The sequence below is a fragment of the Lathyrus oleraceus genome, chromosome 7 (genome assembly GCF_024323335.1).
Source record: "Lathyrus oleraceus cultivar Zhongwan6 chromosome 7, CAAS_Psat_ZW6_1.0, whole genome shotgun sequence".
Taxonomy (NCBI): Eukaryota; Viridiplantae; Streptophyta; class Magnoliopsida; order Fabales; family Fabaceae; genus Lathyrus; species Lathyrus oleraceus.
The window spans coordinates 197490842-197500876 of NC_066585.1; the positions used below are offsets into that span (position 1 = coordinate 197490842).

The following is a 10035-nucleotide window of genomic DNA, read 5'->3' on the forward strand; positions in this document are numbered from 1 at the left end:
TCCATAAGTTTTTTTTCTTTTAAGTTTTATGGTTTACAATTCTCGCACTGTGTTTATTTTCCATAATCATTTTCCTTCTTTAAATTTCTGCACTTATTTACTTTAAGTCTTAATATTGTTATTACTGTTCTTAATGGGTTAATCCATTCCAATTGTTACTTTTTTGAACTTTAAGTTTCTTATATCATCATCTACTAGTATTACATACATAATATATTTGAATTGATTCACACGTACTGTGCTAGAAATATATATATATATATATATATATATATATATATATATATATATATATATATATATATATTGCATGCTAGTTATTATTACTACTTTATATCATCATAATCGTTATGTTTAAGTTTCTATCTTGCATGTATGATGATTATAACATGAATACTATGTAAAATCTGTCCGGCTAGACCGTTTAGAGTATGGAATGTGAGGACCGTCGTTTTGACGGTACTCGCATCTAAGTTGGAAAATATAAATTAAACTAGGATTCTTTTTGGGATTGATTTTTATATTGTTTAAATTAGAGTTATTTACCGCGAAAGCGTTAAAATTAGAGATATTGGTTCTGGTTTGAAAGGGAGGAACCTGTGTCTTAGATGAAAAATATAAATATCTGATTTTAATTAAATCAAGAGCAAGGACATATGTTATTTCAAAATTACAAAATCAATTAGTTTCATAAATAGACTTTATAGGAATAGATGTGATGCGACTGCAGGCATCTGTAAGTTTGAACTCTGGTGCTACGCGAGCGACAGCCGATACCACCTTTAAATTTGTTTTCATCCAGAAGCGACTTTTTAATTAATTAGAAGTTCTTAATTTTTAAAAATATAATTTTTATACTTCAACAGGCCGAACCGCGACAACGACAATGTAGAATTTATAATAAAACTAGGTTCCGATTTAGCGAACGACGACAGCGACAATGTAGAATTTATAATAGTATTATACTTACTATTAAAGAAAAATATTTTCCCAATTCAATTGATTAATCCGACTTAGGCGTGAGTACTATTGATTGACGCAATCCATATTTCGATCTCACTTTTAATTGCTTTTATAAACAAACTTGTTTAATTTTCCATTCTAATTCCCCTTCTCATCCAAAGTCCGATCAACCTTAAATTTACATAGCGATAGTAGATAACATATAAGTTGACTATAATTTCCCTGTGGGTTCGACAACCTTTTATACTTCGATACATTCCGTGCACTTGTGGAAAGCATCTAAGAGAAGGAAAACAAGAAGAACACATTAAGTTTTTGGCGTCGTTGTCGGGAAGATATTTATTACTCAACATCGTAACTCCATTGTTGCACCGTATAGATTAAGGCATTTTTTAAATATTTTTTATTGGTTGTATGCCCAACACTCACTCTAACGCAGAGAAGTTAGAACAACCGGTCCCTGAATTCGAGCGTTATATTCATATCAAACACCGAATATGTGAACTTAGAGCAATATTTGAACCTATGGTTGAAGCCGATAACCATCCACTCAAGGATTTTGCGGTTCCGTCTCAGGATGAACCACACTCAAGTATTGTTCCACCTGCAATCTAGGTGAACACCTTTGAATTGAAATCGTCTCTGGTGCAAATTGTGCAATAGAACGAGTTCTCTGGAAATCCTACTGAGGACCCAAATCTTCATTTATTAGTGTTTGTACAGTATGAAGACACATTAAAGAGTATTGAAGCTAATCCAAAATCCAGTAGACTACGTTTATTTTCGTTTTCCTTGAGAGATAGAGCTGGAGCATGGCTATAGTCTCTACCCGCGAACTCAATCACCACTTGGAATGAATTCAAGAGGGTATTCTTAGCCAGATATTTCCACCAAGAAAAACAACAGTATTGAGAAATCATTTAACTACGTTTAAATAAATTGAAGGAGAATCACTTTTTGATGCATGGGAAAGATATAAAGATATGATAAGACTATGTCCTAATCACAGATTAAAACAATGGCTTATCATTCATACTTTCTACAATTATCTACTATACAATACTAGAATGACCATAGATGTTGCTTCTGAAGGAGCCTTAATGAACAAACCCTTCGAGGAAGCCTACCAACTTATCGAAAACATGGCCCAAAATCATTACCAATGGGGAACTGAAAGAGTTCAAGTCGAAAAAACCCAACAGAAAGGAGGAATGTTCGATGTCAATGGATTTTATCATACAAATGCTAAAGTCGAAGCACTTAACCAAAATATCAATAACTTAACTATAACCACTCCAACCATTGTAGTTGTTGTAGCCCCAAAGTGTGAAATTTATGGAGTCCAAGGACATATATCCACTGATTTTCAAATATTGACTGTAACCACGCCAGACCATGTCAACTATGCGCAAGGAAATCCTTATTCCAGCACCTATAATCCTGGATGGAGGAACCTTCCCAACTTCTCTTACAAGAACAATAACGTATTGTTTACGCTACGTCCTCCACCTTCAAACCCTACATGTTTTTAAAAAAGAGCCACTACTGCTCCTCCTGCTCCTAGAAAGTCAAACTTAGAACTTATGATGGAGAATTTCATTGCATCCTATACCCAACATAACAAAGAGTTCATGAATCAAAACATTATACTAATAAGCTAATAAAACAATTAGCAAACAAGTTTGAAGCCATGTCTACGCATAACAAGATGCTTGAAACTCATATCTCTCAAGTTGCCCAACAACAAGTGGCTACTGCTGCTCCAGCTGGCACATTTCCAGGACGACCTCAACCAAATCCTAAGTAACATGCAAATGCTATCACACTATGAAGTAGGACAGAGTTAGATGGACCAGTAGACCTAAGAGTTGAAAACCCTGTAATGTATAGGAAAGTAGAGGAGGAACTTGAGAAAGTTGCTGATGAGAGTCAAGTAAGAAAACCAATAGCTGAAGAGGAAGAGACTATAACTAATAGAGATGATGATGAGAAAGAGAAACCTTATGTACCTCCACCTACATATAAACTAAAGATACCCTACCCTCAAAGGCTAGCCAAAACCAAGAATGAAGGTCAATTTAAGAAATTCATTGAGCTCCTAAAACAACCTCATGTTACTATAACTTTCACTGAGGCCATTACTCAAATGCCTTCATATTCTAAGTTCCTAAAAGAGATCTTATCAAATAAGAAGAAAATTGAATATGAAGAGACAATGGCACTCACTGTAGAGGATAACGCCATTATCCAAAACAACATGCCACCCAAATTGAAAGACCCTGGTAGTTTTTCTATTCCTTGTGTAATAGGAAAGTACATTATCGACAATGCATTATATGATCTCGGACCTAGCGTCAGTTGAATGCCTTTTTCCATATGTGAAAAACTAAAGCTGTGAGACTTGAGAAAAACTAGAATGTCCCTCCAATTGGAAGATCATTATATTAAATACCCTGTGTGAATGCTGGAAAATGTTCTAGTTCGCGTTGGCCAATTTTATATCCCTACAGACTTTATAGGCATGGATATAGAGGAAGATTCGAATATATCCATCATCTTAGGAAGACATTTCTTAGCCACAACTGGTGCGATAACAGAAGTAAAACGAGGGAAGTTAAAATTTGAGGTAGGAGAGGAGAAAATCAAATTTATCCTTTTGCAATTTCTAAATACCCATGCTATAGACAACACTTGTTGTGTTATAGATATCATTGATAAATGCATAAAAGAGTTAGCATCTGCACCTCCCCAACCAATTACAGAATTAGTAGAACTTCCAGCTGAAGAAATTCTAGAAGAAGACAAGGATGAATACCATTGCCAATATTCTAATGATGAACCGAGAGAATGCTTAGCACTTACACCTGACCCTATGCCAAGCCCTAAGAAACCATCAATAGAACTTAAGGTATTACACAAGAATCTAAGGTATGAAATTTCTTGATGAATGACTTGATCGCCCGATCATAGTTAGTATCTATCTTAATAATGAAGAAACCAAGAGACTTTTGATGGTATTAAGAAAATATCCTACGACTTTATGTTATAACATTTCTGATCTAAAAAGTATAAACCCATATGTATACATGCAAAAAATTATGCTAGAAGTGTTAGAACAAGATTTGGTTATGCATCTATACCTTGAGTTTTGATGATAACAATGTTGTATTTGTGTGAGAACAATTTTGGTACCCTAATGGTTTGTTATTGTGTAGCTTTAATAACCAGTTCTGATTCTGATCATATGATGTGTAACATCATCAGTTTTTGAACTTTGCATTCTAAATCCGCTTTTGTGCTGCAGTTAGAAGCTCTGAAAGACGTCAATATTTCTGCTGGAATGTTCTTTCTGCTTCTGTGTTATTTCACCCATCAGAAGCTTTTGAGGAGACTCTGTAGCGGGGTATTCGTTACCATTAGAGATATTGACTAAATCTAAGGCAAACCATACAAGTCGAGTCGCCACCACACTTCTATTTATCCAAAGGAATGGTTAGAAAGCGAACAAAAACCTAAAAGTTTTATCGAGTCAAAAACTAGTAAAAATGTCAGAGATCTGGGTAAGGGGGTTGGTTATGCAATGGGAAGGTTTTAAGCACCCAAAACATCCTAGGTACTCCTAGGGAGCCATTTTCATACTTGTTGTAAGGTTGGTATTTTTTGAAAGTTTATTTGTGCAAACATGATTGAAGAGATGAGAAGAGAATATACAAGTTTATTTACATTTTGTGTTTGGATGGATGAACCCATTGCCTACGTACCATCTTAAAAAAAATAGGATCAAAACCTCGTAGTTCGGGGTAAAAATCTCAAAAAGGAGTTGGTGAATTGATTGGTCTAAAAGCCTTAAGGTCTTTTGTTATCCAAGGGAGAAAACTCAACCTAAAACCACAAATCCACCATGTGAGGATAGCTTCAACATGCTAGTGAGGGGTTAACCCTATAATAAGCATGGAAGACTCATTGTCCATCACTAAGGATATAGGTGAGTATTATAACTACCTCAAGGATAACTCAAACCTAATAGCTAAAGGTTATGAAAAATTTGCTTAAGGAAGTGGCCATTGAAACCACAAAAAGGCATTTGAATGGGTTATATTTACCAATGAAAAGTATGTACAAAATATGGTCAAAGTTGACTTAGAGATTCAATTCAAAATAAGTGTTATGAAAAGAAAGTTTGAAAATCAAAAGCATAAGGCTTAGGTTTCTAATGTTTGAAAAGAAGTGTTAAATGTTTGCACAAAAAGTTTTGGCTTGGGTTAGAGTGGAGGGAAGAAGAAGAATGGCTAAAGTCCTAATCATACAAGAGATAAGGGATAAGAAACAAGACCACAAATGGAGTTCCTCTCTTGAGATCATATTGATGATCCAAGTAGCTCCCATCTTTTGGAATATGCAAGCAAAATAATAGTAAGCTCAAGCAACAATCAAACAAGTCTCTTAAGAGATCTTCAATGCATCTTGTATCTTTCACTTTGGATGATCATGGCAATGGTTCTTCAATTTGAGCTCTCATAGGATTCCCTAGCACAAGAGCACACACATCAAAAGTTTTATGAAACAAATCAAGAATGGACAAGAGTGAGTTTTAGAGATCGGTCCTTTCAAAGTTCTCTTCAACATTATAGCATTCTAAAGGCCGAATGCCTAGTTGCTCTTTGACTTTTATAGCACTCTAAAGGCCCAATGCCTAGTTGCTCTTTGACTCCAAATTTGCATAGGGAAAGTCCTAAAGTCTATGTCCATTTGTCCATTTCTTTGCATTTGGTCCACAACAATTAAAACAAAACACAAGCACAATGATATATACACAATTATGTGCTCAAGTGAGCAAAAGGCAAATTGCATTAACATAAACATGTGCCCAAATGAGAAAAGGAAAAAGCAAATGAATAATATGTACAAGAATAGTAAATTGCATAAAAGTAAAGTGCAAGAAGTAAATGTTAATGGTTAATGGTTAATGTTAGTAGTTAGTGTGCCATAAGGCAAATTTAGCGCTATGTTAAGCAATCGTAATTGGACTTATGTAGAAGTCACAACTATCTTAGGCCGGTCAATAATAATGTAGGCAACAACACAAGTTAGAAGTCTTGATTAGTGAACCAAGTTCCAACAACTTGCCATGCCAAAAAGAGGAAGAGAAATGATCTTGTATTGGTTTAAGTCCTTTGCATGATTTAGGAAGCAATCTATCCTTAATGCAAAGCCATTCACTTGATCAAGATGAATTAGATTTGAATCAAGGAAGATTAAACATCCCTAATCAATGCTAACTTATCAACCTTTAACTCATTGATCAAAGAAAAGAAAAGAAGAAGAGAAGAAGAAGAAGATGAAGAAGATGGATAATGGAAATGAAGAAAATAAAGTGCATCCAATGAAAAGGAATGTACCAATCCATAAATGTTGACAAAAGATAGGGAAGATCAAGGTCAAACCACAAAAATCTGAAGTGAGATGAAGATTGGAAGTCAAGAAACAAACAAAATATTTTTGACATTTTTAATATTAAAATAAACTTGAATTAAAATATTAAAGAAAGGTCAAACTTCAAAATCACTTCAAATCAACTTTGAAAAGTCCAAGTGAATTATCCCAAGTTCAACAAGGTCAAACAAAGTTTGACAAAAAATTTCAGCATTTTTAAAAGTTAGAAACTATTTTTAATCAATTAAAAATGAAGAAAAATGACCTAATTGAACTAAAATCTCAAATAAATCTCAAATCAATTAATAAATTGATGAGAATATTTTTCATAGATCCATCATCATTCAAAGAGGTTAGGAAAATCTTTTTGTATTTTTTGAATATCAAAAACTATTTAAAATGAATTAAAAATAACCAGAAAAGAGAAAACTATTAAAAAATAGCAAATGACAAAATAAAAAATATTAAAAATCATTTTTAGAAACTAGAATTTAAAAGAGAAATAATGCATTTGGTCCCATATTTTTTGGAATAAAAATGAGAGAGTTATAAATTTTTGAAATAAAATGGAATTAAAGAAAATAAAACAGAAATTTAGAAAATGGCAAAAATCAGGAAGCGTTGGATGACTTCATTAATTGACGTGGCAACATCCAATGGATCAGGAGCGCGCGCGTACCGTAGTCATTAGTCAACTGAGAAGTACAATGCATTAAATAAAGTCATAACATCCAAGCGCCAGTATTCAAACTGGAAAAGAGATCCAAGGGCTCACATTCAATCTGGCAATGAGACGGTGGCCAGCGCCATCGTCTTCTCCGGTGAGCTTGCATTTTCCGGCCAAAGTTGCAGGTCATAAAACCTCAACCAAAAGGGACGATCCTCATATCATTGGAAAGCTGGGGTGATGTACATCACCCCTGTACCATTGGTTTCTCCTCTAGATCCTCATAGAGAGAGAAATCAGAGAGAGAAAATCATGGTGTTCATACTGAACTTCATGGATTTTCAAAATTAAGGTCACAAACAAGTTGCCTCTGTTGAGAGGACTTCAGCCAAGCATAGAGACACAAGGAACAAGCAATAATTAGGGAGTTTCGATGGAAAAAAGTTTGAACATCAACCTTCAAAATGCAGATCTATGGAGCACGATCCTTCAACACTCTTGCTTGCAGCTTGCTCTGGAGGTGGAGAGGAGATGAGGCCAAGGAATTATAGGTCTGGAAATCAACCAAGGTAGTTGAAATTCAGATCTGAATTTTTAAGAAGAAAGTAAAAATTCCTTTAAGTATGGCTTGGAATAATTTCTGCAGAGTTTCAGGTTGATTCAAGGATGACATTTGAATGAGGCAAGGCATGTATTTATAGCTGAAATGGATGCAAGCAAGTGAAGAATTCGTGTGTGCATGAAGTTGGGTCCTCCATGCATGGACCTGTACAGGCGCATGTGAGGCCCAAAATCAAGTGCAAGTGCAAGCTGATATCATACTAAATTGAAATGGACGTGCATTCTGAGTTGCAATGGCTTGTGCATGGAGATTTAACATGAAATGCATAATTGGTCACAAAGCTTCAAGTCTTCGAAAGTCCCCTTTGCAAAATCCAAACATAGGCATATGGGTAATGGTTGGAAAGGTCTTGACATAAGGAACAAATGTTATGTTGAACAAAAACTCATTTGGAGTGTGGAAATTTATGAAAACAGGCCATGAAGTTCAATGCATAAAATATGCTTTTTGAGAATTTTGTCAAAATAAACCAACTTCAGGCCCTTCTATTTTGATGATGCAAGCTTTAAATGGAGAAACCTACAACATAAAAGTTGTATATATTTTCAAGGCAATCAATTTGGACTTCAATTTTGCATCATTTGGATTTTTGATGAAGAAGTTATGGGCACTTGAAGTTGGATCTTTTTTACATTTCAATGCATTTGGTCTAAAGTGACCTATAATGTTTTGCATTATCACATGTATTTCTTTTGAGATTATGAAATTTTGTTCAACATAACATTTGAAGTAGACATTGTAAGCTTTACAATGCATTAAGTCTCACCTCAAAACTATAAAAAATGAATGAGTTATGTTCTTGGGAAGTTGACCCAAAATTAGGGTTTCAATCAAAATGACCTATAATGTCTTGGAATGGAAGATGATCTTCCAAGCCTCAAATCAGTTTTTGATGAACATGAAAGTTGTTCATATTGTCCTTAAGAACATTTTTGCTTTTGGAATCATCTCCATTTTACCAACACATAAAAGTTAGGTCGCAGTGCATTTCAAAATAGTCAGATGAATTGACTGATCAACTTCTCAAGTCCACAACTCATATCTTGATGAATTGATGATTGAGGGCACTCAAATAAGTTCAAATATGCATGGAATAATGGATTAAAGAACTTCCATTGATGTTATTTGACCATGGGATGAGGTTGCTTCATGAGCAAGGCATTGTTGACGATCAGATGAATTAGGGTTTCCTTGGGAAACAAACCTCAAATCCTTTGACTTGCTTTGATCAAAATGATGAATTGAGATACTAGGGAGGCATATTTGATGGATGAGAGCTTTGGGAACCATTACCATGCTTGCTTTCATCTTCTCTTGACCTTATCATTCACAAAGGATCTCCTAGAAGCTTTTAGACCTTGTGATTGCTCAAACTGCAAATAAGAAATGTTAGTGACATATTTTTGTGCTTTTGGTTAGTAAATAAAATAAGAAAAGTAATGATATACAATTCAAGCATGCTTGGTGATCTCAAACTACTCACAAGAGGTCCCACCCAAAGGCAGAGGGAACCCAGATACTTATGATCCTTGAGGCTTTGCAAATGCAATGTTATGATGCCATGAGGGATCTTAGGGCCAAAATTGGGGTCTTATAGATGCCCCTATTTAAGATCATTCTAGCCGGAGATATGATGGTTAAAATCTTCGTCTCGACGAGGTATAATGGGCTTAAATAATAACAAAGAGACGAATTTTGGTCCCTACGAGACCTCATGATGCAGATGTATGTATGCAAAAGGGTAATACTTCGTGGGGATATGTTTCCACAAAGTAGAAAAGAAATCCGGAGAAACTGACAATCCATATGAGTTAACACATTCAATGGGGAAAATACTCTAGGACTCTTGTGAGAATAGAAAAAGGGATAAATTGCGTGAGCAGGGCATGACTCAAAGCCTGGGGAGCAAAATCCCAAAAGAATGAATCAATGGAGAGACCTGAGCTGACTCAAAGGTGCATGTATTGGGGAATATGCCCATACAGCGGAATTACCCACAAAGGATACCTCAGATGAAAATCCGGACTCAGATGGGGAGAATCCACTAAAGGACCTCGTTGGGAAACATCCAAACAGGACTTTTCTGGGGAAATACTAGGGCGAGGTATTACCGGTTACTGGGTAATAAGCTCAAAAAGACATGTGATCCAAACACCGGTATAAGGGTGAAGGAACAACATGCTCGGGGAGAATGAATATCTAAGACCGGTATAAGGGTGAGAGATATCAAACATCCAAAATCATTTGAGGAAAACCTAAAAGGTATATTTCCACTCAGGAAAATCTAACTCCACGGGGGACAAAAGTCATAATAGGGAGCAGAAGGGAAGGAACACCAGGGATACCGGTT

At 35.3% G+C, this 10035-nt stretch overlaps 1 non-coding gene across 1 annotated transcript; it reads right to left on the reverse strand.

Moving 5' to 3' along the window:
- Positions 1-1867: 1867 nt before the first annotated feature.
- Positions 1868-1975, reverse strand: LOC127109402 (small nucleolar RNA R71). Its single transcript, XR_007796700.1, has one exon. It is a non-coding gene; the product is annotated as a small nucleolar RNA R71 (small nucleolar RNA).
- Positions 1976-10035: the final 8060 nt, after the last annotated feature.